Source organism: Hipposideros armiger, unplaced genomic scaffold (assembly GCF_001890085.2).
Source record: "Hipposideros armiger isolate ML-2016 unplaced genomic scaffold, ASM189008v1 scaffold_303, whole genome shotgun sequence".
NCBI lineage: Eukaryota > Metazoa > Chordata > Mammalia > Chiroptera > Hipposideridae > Hipposideros > Hipposideros armiger.
This window is the reverse complement of record NW_017731653.1, coordinates 2,158,958-2,173,086: the sequence shown is the minus strand read 5'-3', so window position 1 is coordinate 2,173,086 and position 14,129 is coordinate 2,158,958.

The window sequence follows — 14,129 nt, the reverse complement described above, 5'->3', positions numbered from 1 at the left end:
TCCCCCAATTCCCCAATAAAATCTTTAAAAAATAATAAATCTAGAAGCCTGGGAATTCGTCAAGAGTGAGAACCATGGTGGAGTTTTCCCCACTAGGTGCTAGAACAAAACAGAGAAACACCCTAAGAAGCATATTAAAAGAAAAATAAATTCCCTCTCTTCATCCTCAGTTCTGCATTATAGTGTGAAAGCATCCATAGACAATATGTAAATGAACGAGTGCAACTGGATTTGGCCCACAGTAATGATCACTACACTAGAATATACCAAGTTCCTCAACTAACATTTTTGGATAGAATCTTACATAAAAATTTTCCAGACTTTCCACAGTCATGTTCGTGCATTTCAAAATGATCCAAGTTTATTCTGATAATATTACCCTTTAGCTGCAAAAACTTTCTTTGACTTTTTTATAATGCAAAGTTGTCATTATGTATTCTTAATTTTTCTTTATCCAAAAAGTTTCTTACTTTTCCTTCAATTCTAAAAGTATATTTTTCCTGGCTATAGCATTTGGTTTGGTCTCCCCTCCTCCTTTCTTCAAGCATTTTAAAGATGTCCCATTGCCTTCTGGTTTGCGATGTTTCTAAAAAATGTCTCCACTTTAACTTTTATTTGCTTGCATGTAATGTCTCTTTTTCCCTCTTGCTACTTTGACAATGTCTCCTTTCATTAATTTTCAGAGATTTTATTCTGATATTTATTCCTTCATTTGGTTTTCTTTCTGTTTATCTTACTTGAGTTTTTGTGAATTTTCTTGCATCTGTGTGCTTCCAGTTGTCATCAACTTTGAAAAAAATTTTGCTCATTATAGTTTCTAATATTTTTCTGGTCTCTCTTCTTCCAATTACATTTGTAACATGTTACAGTTGCTGCTGAATGTTCTTTTTTTTTCCTTTTTAACTCTCTGCTTATGTTTGATTTGTTTCTATTGCTATGTATTCAACTTTAAAATCTTTTTTTCTTGATCTGTTTCCTTTTTCTTAGGAATTACAATCATTCATTGCTTATTAATCAATATCTGAAAATAGTTGGTTCATATATTTTCTTCAGACTTTAGTTTTTTTTGTCATGGCAAAACTTGTAGTAATTACTATTTCATGAGTAGATGTGGAAACCTCTTAAATGCATTATTTTTTAAATATTAAGTCACCTTTACATTTGTAGTATAAACACACACTTCAGGGAGATCTTATTAGTTTTTTTATTGGGTTGTCGGAAAAGTCATGACGCATTTTTGCAACAAAAAACACAGAAAAAATATGTCATGACTTTTCCAACAACCCAATATATTGCTTTTATTTGTTCATATTCTGTTTAGAACTGCTGGCATTAAATTTATGAGAGATTTATTTACAACTTTTTTATCTTAATGTCTATATGAACAACAGACTCATAAATATACTTAGGAAGTATTTCCTTCATGGCTATTCCTGAAAGACTTTATGTAAAAATGGTCTTATTTCTTTCTTAAATGTTTGGAAGCAAACACTGGTGAAGCCATTTAGGCAAGGACCATTCTTCATGGGAATTTGATTAAATTATTAAAACTAATTTAATTATTTTAATAAATATTTTTAAACTCATATTTCTGTTTTATATATTTTGTCCTATCTGAAATATTTTTATTTTAAAAATCATCAAATTTTGGTAAAAATACGTTTACTATATTCTTTTTTTTAGTATCAGGAAGATCTATAGTGATATTTCTTTTTCATTCCTGATACTTGTGATTTAATGTTGCTGCTTTCCTTTTGTTAAACTGGCTAGAGTTTTACACATCTCATTAATCTTTCAAAGAATCAATGGTAAGCCATGTGACTATCCTATATTATCCATATTTTTTTCTATTTAACTAATTTTGTCTATATAATTTACTTTTATTTTTTTTGACTTGCTGTTTTCTATTTCACATTATTAAGAGAGAATATCATTCCAAATGTTCCTGCCTCTTTCCTTTATAATATTTACATGTAAAGCTTTGTATATTCCTCTAAGTACTTTTTTCTGCATCCCAGAAGTCTAGATATATCATAATTTAATATAATTTAATCCAAACTAAATAAAAGTTTAGTTTGAGTTCTTTTTATCTATGGATTTTTAGGAAGTGTTTATTTTAAATGTCCATGCCCACAGTTTTCTAGTTATCTAATTGTTATTGATTTCTATATTAGGTTGACCATGATAAAAGAACATAACACTGAATGATTTCAATCTTTGAATTTGTTGAGGGTTTACTATGTCCCATCTATTGTGAATACAAGTGTTTCTTATATATTTATAAGCAGTAGCATGTTGTTATTGGTAATTTTATTGGGAGAAGATTAAGGATGAGAAAGAATATACCGGATTCTGGTACATTTTACAGATTAAATACCCAAGCTCCTTCCATGTACTTCCTAGTTGGAGATGTTGGAAAGTTAAAATGTCTCCTGCTACTAAGGTTATTGACAAAAGATTTTGTTTTACCAATTAGATCCACACAAACTCAGAATTTGGAAGGGCGCAGGGAGGTAGGGATCAACTTTCTGTTCCTTTTGATTCTTTCTGTCAGTTAGGAAGGCTATGAAAACATGTGGGCTTTATTCTGCAGCACTGTTCAGTCCCCAACTTCCTGCAGAAGTTATTTGGATAGATAAGGAGTGGTGACATCTTTTTGTTTCTATGTATTTGATCCTTGATCATATTATGGTGCTGTGTTTTTTAATAGTACCTCCAATAGTAGCCCCTCTTCATGAATTAATCCGATATTGCTCCAAGTGTCATTGTAAGAGTCAGTCAGAAGTCCCTCCAGCCTTTCCAAATTTGATAGGCTTGTATTCACCTTAATGAATATTTTCTGTTGAATACCTAACTGCTTTCTCTTTCTACACAAACCAAACATTTACTTATATTGTATTATAATGATGAGACGCTCTGACCACTTATCATTTTGATCGATATACAGAAAAACAATCCAGATGAATTCTAGAAATAATTTGTAATTAAAAAAGGGATTTACTAAAAATAGGATTATAATTAACTTATGGAAATCTTTAAGGAAAAAAGACATTCTTATAATATTAGGCTCATTAAATAGAGTATTATTTCTCTGGTTTTAATGTAGTCTTTTAGTCATATAGTAGTTAAGAAATGTTTAAATATAGATCTTGATCTCTTTAAATATTTTAATTAAAATTTTTAAAAATAATTTTATTGAATGCCATCATTTCTTCCATTGTATTTTCTGTTTAATAATTATATATACGGAAACACAGAATTAGCAAAACATGATCTAACTCTTAGTTTGTGATTTAGAGAGCATTTGTCAGGTCATGAAATATACAGCATAAATAAATACAGATAAACTATAATTTGGAGTGAGTTTTTGTCTTTTATAGCAAAGGTAAACATGATTTAAACTATTCATTTATCTAACGCTTTTTCATATAATACAAACTTTTAAATCTGTTTCTCTATGCCTATCAATATGTATGCTGTGATAATTACCAGAAGATTTTGTCAATGAAGAAAATAAAGTCTAGGTAAACTTCCCAAAGGATACCCACAACCAGAGAAGGAAAGTTCCTTCTATTTGGATAATTATTAGACTATTTATTTGTATCTGAGGTTACTGTAGTCCTCATGGACAACAGCCTTGGAGCCTGCACTTATGTCACCATCATTTACTTTATGATTACTCCTCTCCCAGTGGAATCCAACACAGAGGATGAGGAAAACCTCAATACTGAAATATTCTGAAGAAAGGTTTTACAGGAGAAAAAATAAGTGAGGCCATCATAAACATCCACAGTTGATACTCTAACAGATGATCATGGACTCCAAATGACACTAGGTTACTATGATCCTTAAATATCCATGGTTATCCCATTATCCTTCTTTTAAAACATATAAAGTATACTAAAATTCATGCAAGTATACAAAAATTCAGGAAACATCCAGCCTAAGAGAAAGCTTATAAGAGTTTATTTGAGCCAAACTGACGACAATTGCCGGGTAGTAAAATCTCAAAGGATTACGAAAATGCTCCACAAAATGGCAGTTTGCAGCTTATTTTATACATAGTGTGTTGTTGGAAAAGTCATGACGTATTTTTTCCATGTTTTTCATTGCAAAAATGCGTCATGACTTTTCTGACAACCCATTAGAATCAAAGGAGGAGCGTTATATGAAATCCACTGGTGGTAGATTAAGAGGGTAGAAGAAAGCAAAGGGGGGGGCGGGGGCGGAATCTCTGGGATTGGATAAAAGTAGATTGGAGAGACAGGTACTTCTTTTACACAGGTGGGTGCAGGATAGCTAATAGTTCACTTTGAGATGTTAATCAAGGGACAAGAACAATAATGAGGGATTCTGTAGTCTCCTGCTCTGGTCTGAAAAAAGAGATTACTGAAATTCCAAGGATGTCATCTTAGGTGCAAAAAGACAAGAGACAGGCTCACTTAAGGTAATGATTGACTTTATGAAGGAAGCTTCAGGCTAAAGAAAGATGTGACTTCCCACCATGGCCCACCTTAGTTATGAATTTTTTTTTATGTTCACGCCACCTTATGTGGTTATTCTCAGGCTCCTGACCTTGTCATGTTTAACCTGTGGCCCCTTTTCCATCCTCACAAGATATAATTGTGGCATGATTAATTCAAAGACTGCAACAGTGTTAGTACTTCTGATAACTTAAAGCAAGCCCGAACTCAGATTCTTAAGTTCTCACCTCTAGGCAGGGAATTTCTGTCACCATAACAAGATAATCTCTTATATTTTATAGCTGCAGAGATGAAACAGCAGAAAACGAAACCCAGAGTGTGATTTTTTGGTTTACTGAGTAGAAAATATATTGATTCATTCCTCTAGTATCTCTTATTCAATTAGACTGCTGATTCCTAGGCATGTAAGATTCCTTAAAACATTTCAACTATTCTCACATTTTTGAAACTACACCAACCACCTTTGCATAAGGAAGCAACCACCCCCACCTCCACCCCCCCTTCTCCCACAGAGCTATTCCCTACTTGGTATAACATGCTGCCACTGCTTCACCTGAGGAAGTTTCTCTGAAAGAAGAAGATGTAATTTCCCTCACATTCCTCTCCTCATTTTCATGAGCTCAGTTACTAGAATCAGAACCCAGCATGCTGAGACAGAAATACTGCTCCAGCGCAGATGCAGAATTCATAGAAGACTGGCTTAAAATTTTGAGTATTTTTTGGATACATATTGGCAAAATGCAAAGTATTTTGGTGTGAATGAATTTTGAAGGTCCTTTTACTTGAGGGGAGGGAGATATTGGGAAAAATTGTACTTAGCAGAGCTTTGTCAATTAGCATGCTAGTTCATGTAAATAAATAGAGGCCTGGGACAGCCGAGTGGCTCAGTTGGTTAAGAGCTTGCTCAAGAATGTGAGCTCTGAGCAACAGGGTTGACAGTTTGATTCCCACATGGGTCAGTGAGCTGCGCTCAAGCTGAGCTGTCACTGAGCTGCCCACAGGTGGCAGGATGGCTCAGATGGTGAGAGCACGTGCTCTTAACAACAAGCTTGCCTATTCGAGATGGTGGGCTACACCTGCTGGCAACTAAAGATTGAACTCAACACCTTGAGTTGAGCTGCCACCCACGTGGCTCAGGGAATAGAGAGCGCGCTCTTAACAACAAGGCTGCTGGTTCGACTCCCACACAGGATGGTGAATATGCCCACCTGCAACTAAGACTGAAATCGGCACCTGTCTGGATGGCTCAATGGATAGAGCATGTGCTCTTAACAACGAGGTTGCTGGTTCAACTCCCACATGGGATGGTGGAGCTACGCCCACCTGCAACTAATTAAACACAGCACCTTGAGCTGAGTGGTGCAACTGGACTTGGAGCTGAGCTTGCTGTGCCCTCCACAACTAAGATTAAAGGACAACAACTTGGCTGTTCCCCCCCCCCAATTCCCCAACACTGTTCCCTTCCCCAATTCCTCAATAAAAAATCTTTTAAAAATTTTAAATAAATAAATAAATAAATAAATAGAGGCCGAATAGTTTGCTGGGTTGACAAATGCAAATCATTAACTAATACTGTATCTCTCTGTATCAAGACACTAGAAGCAATGTGGGAAAACTGTAGAAACAGAAATTTAGTATCTTTAGGAGATAGTGGTGTTCAGGAAGAAGAACCATAAATATTCTCGTCTTATATACCCTGGTTAGGTGTCCCTGAGGTGTCAGAAAAACTTCCCTTCACCAGTGACAAAGGGAACAACCAGTGATTTTCAAAGCAGCTGTGATGCTTCTCTCTAAGGATGTTGGTGGGAGGAATTAAAATTAAAATGACCTTCCAGTATCAATGGGAATTGTTGAGTGAGATAGTTCAAATTGTGGCACCTGACTGAGAGAGCAAAGGAAGATCTGGTTAACATGGAAGTAACAGCTTATTAGTCAAAAGGATGGATTTGGTATAGTAATCTCCACCTAAGGTTAATCTGGAATCTAGGAATAGAATAAGTGGAAACACTTCAAAGAGGGAGACAGACAGACAGAGAGACAGAGATTGAGATTAGATCTGATCAACAGAGACCTGACTTGAGTCACCATGATTCAGATCATGCTAATCGCCCAATTCTTAGAACTGAGTTGGTTCACACACAGTCACACTAGAATGAAGAGAAGGCTGAATACTCTTGAGTAAGGTGTGAATTGAAATCCTTCCAACAAACCTTCTTTAAATATTTCACTGACTAATCTTTGGGTGACCAAACACTGAAGAAAAAACTACACTTCCAAACAGTCTGTAGACTTTTAGGGATATTTAGATCCTATCTCAGAACCATCCAGCAAAGGGAAAAAGAGCCTGACATTTCTTGAAGTAAATATTTCCAATAGTGTGGCATTTGACAAGTTTGGATCCTATTTGGAGATTCTACGTCTATTTTTCACTTTCTAACTTCCTGAAATGCTGAGTAGGAACTCACCCTCTCCAGCCTTACCTTTGTCCATGTACAGCCAGAGAGAGAGAAAGTTTACATCTAATTATTTATCTTTTGCTTAAGTTAAAAGTTAATTTATGTAGGTTGCCACAAAAAAAAAAACACCTAACTACAAGATGTTCAGTTGAGGAAATGGATGTCAATCATAATAGCACAAAAAAATGAGAATAAACGGATGGTTTTTAAATGTGGATAAGGAAAGAAGAAACTATTTTTAAAATCTAGAAGCCACATCTGTAAAAGTAACAAATATTAAAATCAGTTTTTGGTTAAAGTTTTTGTTTTTGTGTTGTTGTTGTTTTTTTGTGGGGTTTTTTTTTTACAAAATTAGAATAATTAAGAAATGACTTTGAAATGGATTACTTTTTCATATCATTTTCAGTTCCAGGATATCTTGCCTTTTTCTTATCCCATCTCTTCCCTCTTCTGCCCCTCCCTCTCCAGCCCACAACAGTAAGTAGGTTTGTCCTCACTGAGAGCACTAGGATAACAGCTTACATACACTCGAAATTTGTATTGATTTTTATGACCCATATTGGTTTCATGGGATTGGGCAAAGTGACTCACAACATACTCAACTCACAACAGTAAGAATAACACAGCCCAATATCAACTCAACATTACAACAGTGTTCCAATATCTAATCAGTTCAGCTACTCCAATCACCATAACAATTTACATCTCATTATAAGAAGTTGAAAATACCCTAAGGAAAGACAAATGGAGCAAGTGCTGGGTGCTTGTCCACAGGTGTTTAACATAGTAATTTTAACTCGTATTTGTGAAGTTTCGAATCAGTAGTTAATTACAATTTGCGATTACCTAAGTCAGACCATTTTAGCATCCTGGCAATAGAAAATATTGCAAATGCCCTCACCAAAGTTCTTTATCAATACACTAAATATTAGATAAATATTAATAGTACATAAAATTTAAAGACAAAATGCAGCACATGATGTTTACAGGACAATCAATATATATGCATGTCCAAAAACTTATAACCAGGGAAGATGAAACAATGCAGTACAAATAAGTTAAGAGTGTTTCAGATGTCTAATGCAATCTTCACTCTCCCAAGATCATATCACTATTAAGGCTTCGACATGTGGATTTTTATGCATGGCTTTAAAGTCCCCTCAGGATAACTATTTATGAGGTATATGATACAGAATATAATCTTCAAATTCTCTTGGATGTGGCAATGTTTCATAAACAACCCATGCATCATTGAAAAAGAAAACACTTTGTCAATGAAAGCCAACAAAAGGTTGGTAAAACATTGTGTTGTTCTGATGGTATGTTGGTGGCACAAATAACAAGAAAGATATAAACCACGCACAACTTTTCATATAAGGTCTGTGAACCCAGGAAAAAAATTACCGAGGAAAATACTTATGGCTATTAAAAGAAAATAAGAGAGCTTAATTTAACACCTTTGAAAGCATTCTGCCTTGTTTTTCAATTTTCCTGGATTCCGTCCAACATTTAGAATGCTTTCAGCAACACTACTTGTGAGATTATACACTGGAATACTGTAATCTGTTATAGCTACAAAACAGGAAATATAATACACCAGACTAAAAACTAAAGCAAATGAATCTAGGTCATATTCTTATTCAATAACTTATTGCCTTTTCCCAATAGTCTTTAATAACCCATACTTGTTAGATATATCAAAGAGTGACATTCTAAGGCTAATGCAATGGAAATAAGTAAAACCTAAAACTAAAAAGGGTATTTTCCAGACTTATAATAATGAATGCCAAAGATAAGTTTCCCAAGCTGATTTACATTCCAATTTTGCTCTCAAATGATATTTTTTTGAATATCTAGAAAAATGGCAGTATCTGAGCACCAAGAAAAGTGGTAGATTCATGCATGTCTAGGGAGAGAGGGATAAATCTAATTTTGACTTATTAAATCACTTAGCTTCTCCATCTCTTAAAAATAATTATTTCTCAAATCTCTTACCCTAATAAACATTAACCCACCAAGATGCACACCATTGTGTATTCATCAAGGGAGAGTTATCCACCTAAACAAAATCAGAAAAAAAAAAAGACCTTATCAAAGAGTTATTTATACTTTAGGCTTTCACAATGTCAAGTATATGGACAAAATTGGTAATTGTATTTTATTTCTGAGGTTTAGCTTTTGTCTAATGTTTAATATTGAGTAGATTTAGGCATTGTAATTGTTTAGCTGAAGCATTACTTAAGTCAATTGTAAAAACAGCATGACTTTCTCTAGAACTTGGCTTCCCTTGATACCTGTCAAGTCTGTGGGAAGCTGCTTTAACCAACCTTCCCCTATTAATTGATGTTTGATATATAGGACTAATCACATTTTTTAATTATTCCATGTCCAAACTAATCCTAACACACTCATACATAGACAGACACACACACATGCATGCACACAAAATGTGCATTTACATATAATCCAACTATCCATAGAGGTTATTGGAAGGCCTTGTGATATTTTTAACTGAGGTTTCAAGCTGACTTCATTTTAATATAGTCTTTTCACTAGTTACATATTCACTACCAATAATTTGTACTACCCAAAAGATAGAGGACGGGGTCGGCCGAGCAGCGCGATGGTTGGAAACTCGCTTGGGATGCTGGAGGGCCCCGGTTTGGATCCCACATATGAGGGCCAGTGACACTGCCCTCCACAGCTAAGACGCTGAGTGGCAGCTCAACCTGGAGCTGGGCTTCCCTGGGTCACTGGCGACGGCGTAGGCTGCAGCCCCTGTGGCAGTGGGTTGCCATGGGCTGCCGTGTGTGGCCAGCAGCCAGCGTGGGCTGCCGGCAGCCATAGTGAGCAGCTGTCCAGAGGCCGGCGACTGATCTGCCTCTTCAGGGAGGGGCGCAGTGATGGTGCCAACTTGGGCCAGTGAAGCAACGTCCTCCACAACTAGACTGAAGAACAAAATGACAGCAGCTTGTCTGTTCCCCTTCCCCAACCCCCCAGCGCTGTTCCCATCCCCCCAATTCCCCAATAAAAATCTTTAAAAAAAAAAAAGAAATTCCGTTTAAAAAAAAAAAAGATAGAGGTCATACGCTGTAAAACATTATAAAATCATAAGATATTCTCATTGTCTGAGAGCAAAGAAGGGATGACAATACCGTTCAAAGAAAACAAACAAAATGTCATCATTTAAACCAAATCGATGTAATTGTCCCATGTTTCTTCTTCTTTGGCCCCTTTAATTCAAAAAATGTTACTGGTTATTTTACCTTTCCATTCCCTCTTCATCATATGTGTATACACATGCTCTCACATCTTTGGCATGACATCAAAAACAAAACATAACACTAGCGTTTGTATTGAGTATCATTTGTATATAAACCAGTTGGGTCACACAGTTTCCAAATTAATAATTATACTAGGTATTTTCTCAATCTAAATTTTACTTAGGCATACAGAGAAGAGAAACAACGAAGTTCTATACTTCCCTATTTACATATCATATTACCACCTTGAGAGTGAGAAATATATAACTCTTTCTAGAAATGCAGCAAAACTTTACAGATGTTCAGGACTTACAGATTTAACATTGCCTTGAGGAAAAGTGATTAAGTTATTTGAAGCATTCTGTATTATTAATGCTGTGTAATAGAACAGTTAAGGTTTTTGTTCTGGGGGGGGTTGTTTTGAATATGGGGTCACGCTTGAATCACACAAGTATCCTTTATGTTGCCCATCCCACAGATATAACAGATAACACAAATAATAATAGATGAATTATTTTCATTGAAGGAATAGTACCAGTCCATCATTCACTCTTCCTTTAGAACCAAGTTACACCTTGAACATCAATAAAATTTTTAGCCATTCTATAAACAGAAAGACTCTTCACTCTTTCTAGGTATGACTTTATAATATTGAGGGAAAGGAAGATTTAATTTTTTTTTCCTGGAGGCCTATTGAGATGGTGGGCAGAAAAATTGCTTTGGTAGAATGTTAAGCTCAGAATGTGTAATCCTTTATGATTAGAGGAAGTGTCAACCCAAGGCAGAGTTATAATATTTAATTCTTTTCTAAAGTCTATTCACATTGACTTGATTCTGGACCTATAATCCTTGAATAAAAGTCATGGTGTAAGATTTGTTTTTGTCTGTGCCATCATGAGTTTATTAGAACAACTCAATAAATCATTGGTATTATTTATATTTTATTGTTATTTTAAATATTGATTGTTATTATTGATTTATTATCATAGCAAAGAGAAGTAGAAAGATATTCTGTATCCAATGTTTTAAAAACTAGATATCCAAATCCACAAAGAGAAAGTCGTTAGTACTGATGTCCTATCTTGAGGGACAAAAATTGCATTAGATGTTTCACACCACTTTTATTTTGTATTAGTTTCAGGTGTACAAAACAACATAATGATGAGACATTTACATCCCTCACAAAATGATAACCCCAACAAGTCTACTATCCATCTGACACAGTACATAGCTCTTCCAATACCACTGACTATATTCCCTATGTTTTATGTATATAAATAACTTCAAATAAAGGCTCACAGAAGACTAAACATAACATTTAAGGAGAAAAACACAAATATATACTATAGTAAAATTTAAGATTATCTATAAAACAAAGAAATTTCTAAAGCCCTTCAGAAAGAATAATCTTAAAAGGAATATGAATGATATGGCCATTTGGCTTCTTAAAGGCTACCCTGAAAAAATTGAATCAAGAACTTAGGACTTAAAATTTTATAATTTAAATCCAAGGGTGCCATAAAAATATTCTCAGATATATAAGGCCTAAGAAACTTTACCTCAAAAAACTTTTGAGAATTTTTTGAAATCTAACAAGGCAAAGTAGCATAGTAAGTGAAAGTAAGTTTGAAATCCATTAAATAGTTGTATTAGTGTTCTAAAAAGAAACAAAACCCATAGGATGGATAGATGATAGATAGATATAGATAGATAGATAGATAGATAGATAGATAGATAGATAGACAGATAGATAGACAGACAGATAGATCAATTTAGAATGAGATTTATTATAAAGAATTGGCTCATGCTATTAGTGAAGCTGAGAAGTCCCACCATCTGCCTTCTGCAAACTGGAGACCCAGGAAAGTGGTGATGTAAATTTCAGTCTGAAACCAAAGATCTGAGAACTACCAATGTTGTAAATTCTAGTCCAAGGGTAGGAAAAATGGATGTTTCAGTTAAAGCAGTCAGGCAGAGAGAAAAAAGTTCAACCTTCTTTTGTTCTATTAGGGTAGATGAGGCCTAGGCTTACAACATTGAGGAGCACAATCTGCTTTAGTCAGGCTTCCAGTTCAAATACTAATCTCTTCCAGAAACATCCTTGCAGACATATCCCAAAATAATGTTTAATCAGATGTCTGAGCATCTCATGACCCATTCAAGTTGACCAATAAAATGATGCAATAAAAATCTACTCCTTGTTACTTTGGAACCTATATGCATCTCTGTGAACTATATTTCTCCAAATAAACACAGTAACAAGGTCATAATTCCACCTAACATGACACAGCTATCCTTCATACAACCAAAAATACACTAATCTCTTCCCTAGAAGATGAGGTAAAGTTTTCGAGTGATGTTTATTCTGCTTCTTGATATACCATAACTTAAATATTATAATGTCACATTAACAAAATTTAAATCCTATGATATATGTACTTCAACATATTAAAGGTCATATATGACAAGCCCACAGCTAATATCATACTCAATGATGAAAGGTCGTAGAAGCTTCTTAGTTGTACTGCAAAAGAAACCATCAATACAGTAAACAGACAACCTATAGACTATGAAAAAATATTTGCAAACCATATATCTGATAAGGGGTCAATATCCAAAATATATAAAGAACTCATACATGTCAATAGCAAAAAAAAAAAAAAATCCAAATAATCCAATTTAAAAATGGGCAAAGGACCTGAATAGATGTTCCTCCACAAAGGTATATGAAAGGCCAACAGGTACATGAAAAGATAGTTAACATCACTAGTCATCAGGAAAATGCAAATCAAAACCACAATGAGGGGCGGGCCGAGTGGTGCATTGGTTAAGAGCTGGCTTGGGACACCAGAGGACCCAGTTCGAATCCCACATATGAGGGCCAGTGACACTGCCCTCTTCAGCTAAGATGCTGAACAATAGCTTGACCTGGAGCTGGGCTGCCTTGAGTCGCCGGCTACGGCTTAGGCTGCAGTGGGTTGCCATGGGCTACCATGTGTAGCCAGCAGCCAGCGTGAGTGGCCGTCCAGAAGCCAGCGACTGATCTGCCTCACCCGGGAAGAGCGCAATGATGGTGCCAACTTGGGCCAGTGAAGCAACGTCCTCCACAACTAGACTGAAGAACAAAAGAACAGCAACTTGTCTGTTCCTCTTCCCCCAATTCCCCAGCGCTGTTCCGATCCCCCAATTCCCCAGTAAAAATCTTTCAAAACAAACAAACAAACAAAACCACAATGAGAAGTTACCTCATGCGTGATATAATGGCTATCATCAAAAACACAAGCGAGAACAAGGGAGAAAACTATCTGGGAAAAATATATATATATATAGTAACTGAAAAATGAAATTATTTTCTTTTCGACAAAAGGACAAAGACAACAACTTCAATCTATATGATTTGCTTATGATTACTGATGTTTGAAGAGAAAACTACTTTATAACCCATGTATTTGTAAATCCAGATTCAAGAATAAGTGGGCTCTGAAAGGTTTCTAGCAGTTCTTTTAAAATCATGTCCTTGTGTGCTCTCAGTTTTATCATAGAAATTCCTAGGTTAGCACTTCTATGCAAGAAATCAAGAAACTACATCATAAATAAATAAGAAAAAAAAAGAAAAGACAAAAAAAATGAAGGAAAAAGAAACAAAAAAAGAAAGAAACTACATCAAAAATCCATCAAAGGGAAAAAAATCCATCAAGGGAGAATGAGTAAAATGACAGATATAACGTTTTGTTAGTTTGTTTTTATTTTAGTTTTAGTTTGGTGGTACACAGAGTTGATGTTGCTATGGTGTAAAAATCAGTCATCTCAAAATTATTCACCTTAAAAACAAAATAAACAACAACAAAAAACATACCATGAAGGACACCCACAGGCCGGGGCCTGGATCAAGTAGGTGGAGTTCCCCAGGAAGGGAAACTGAGTGC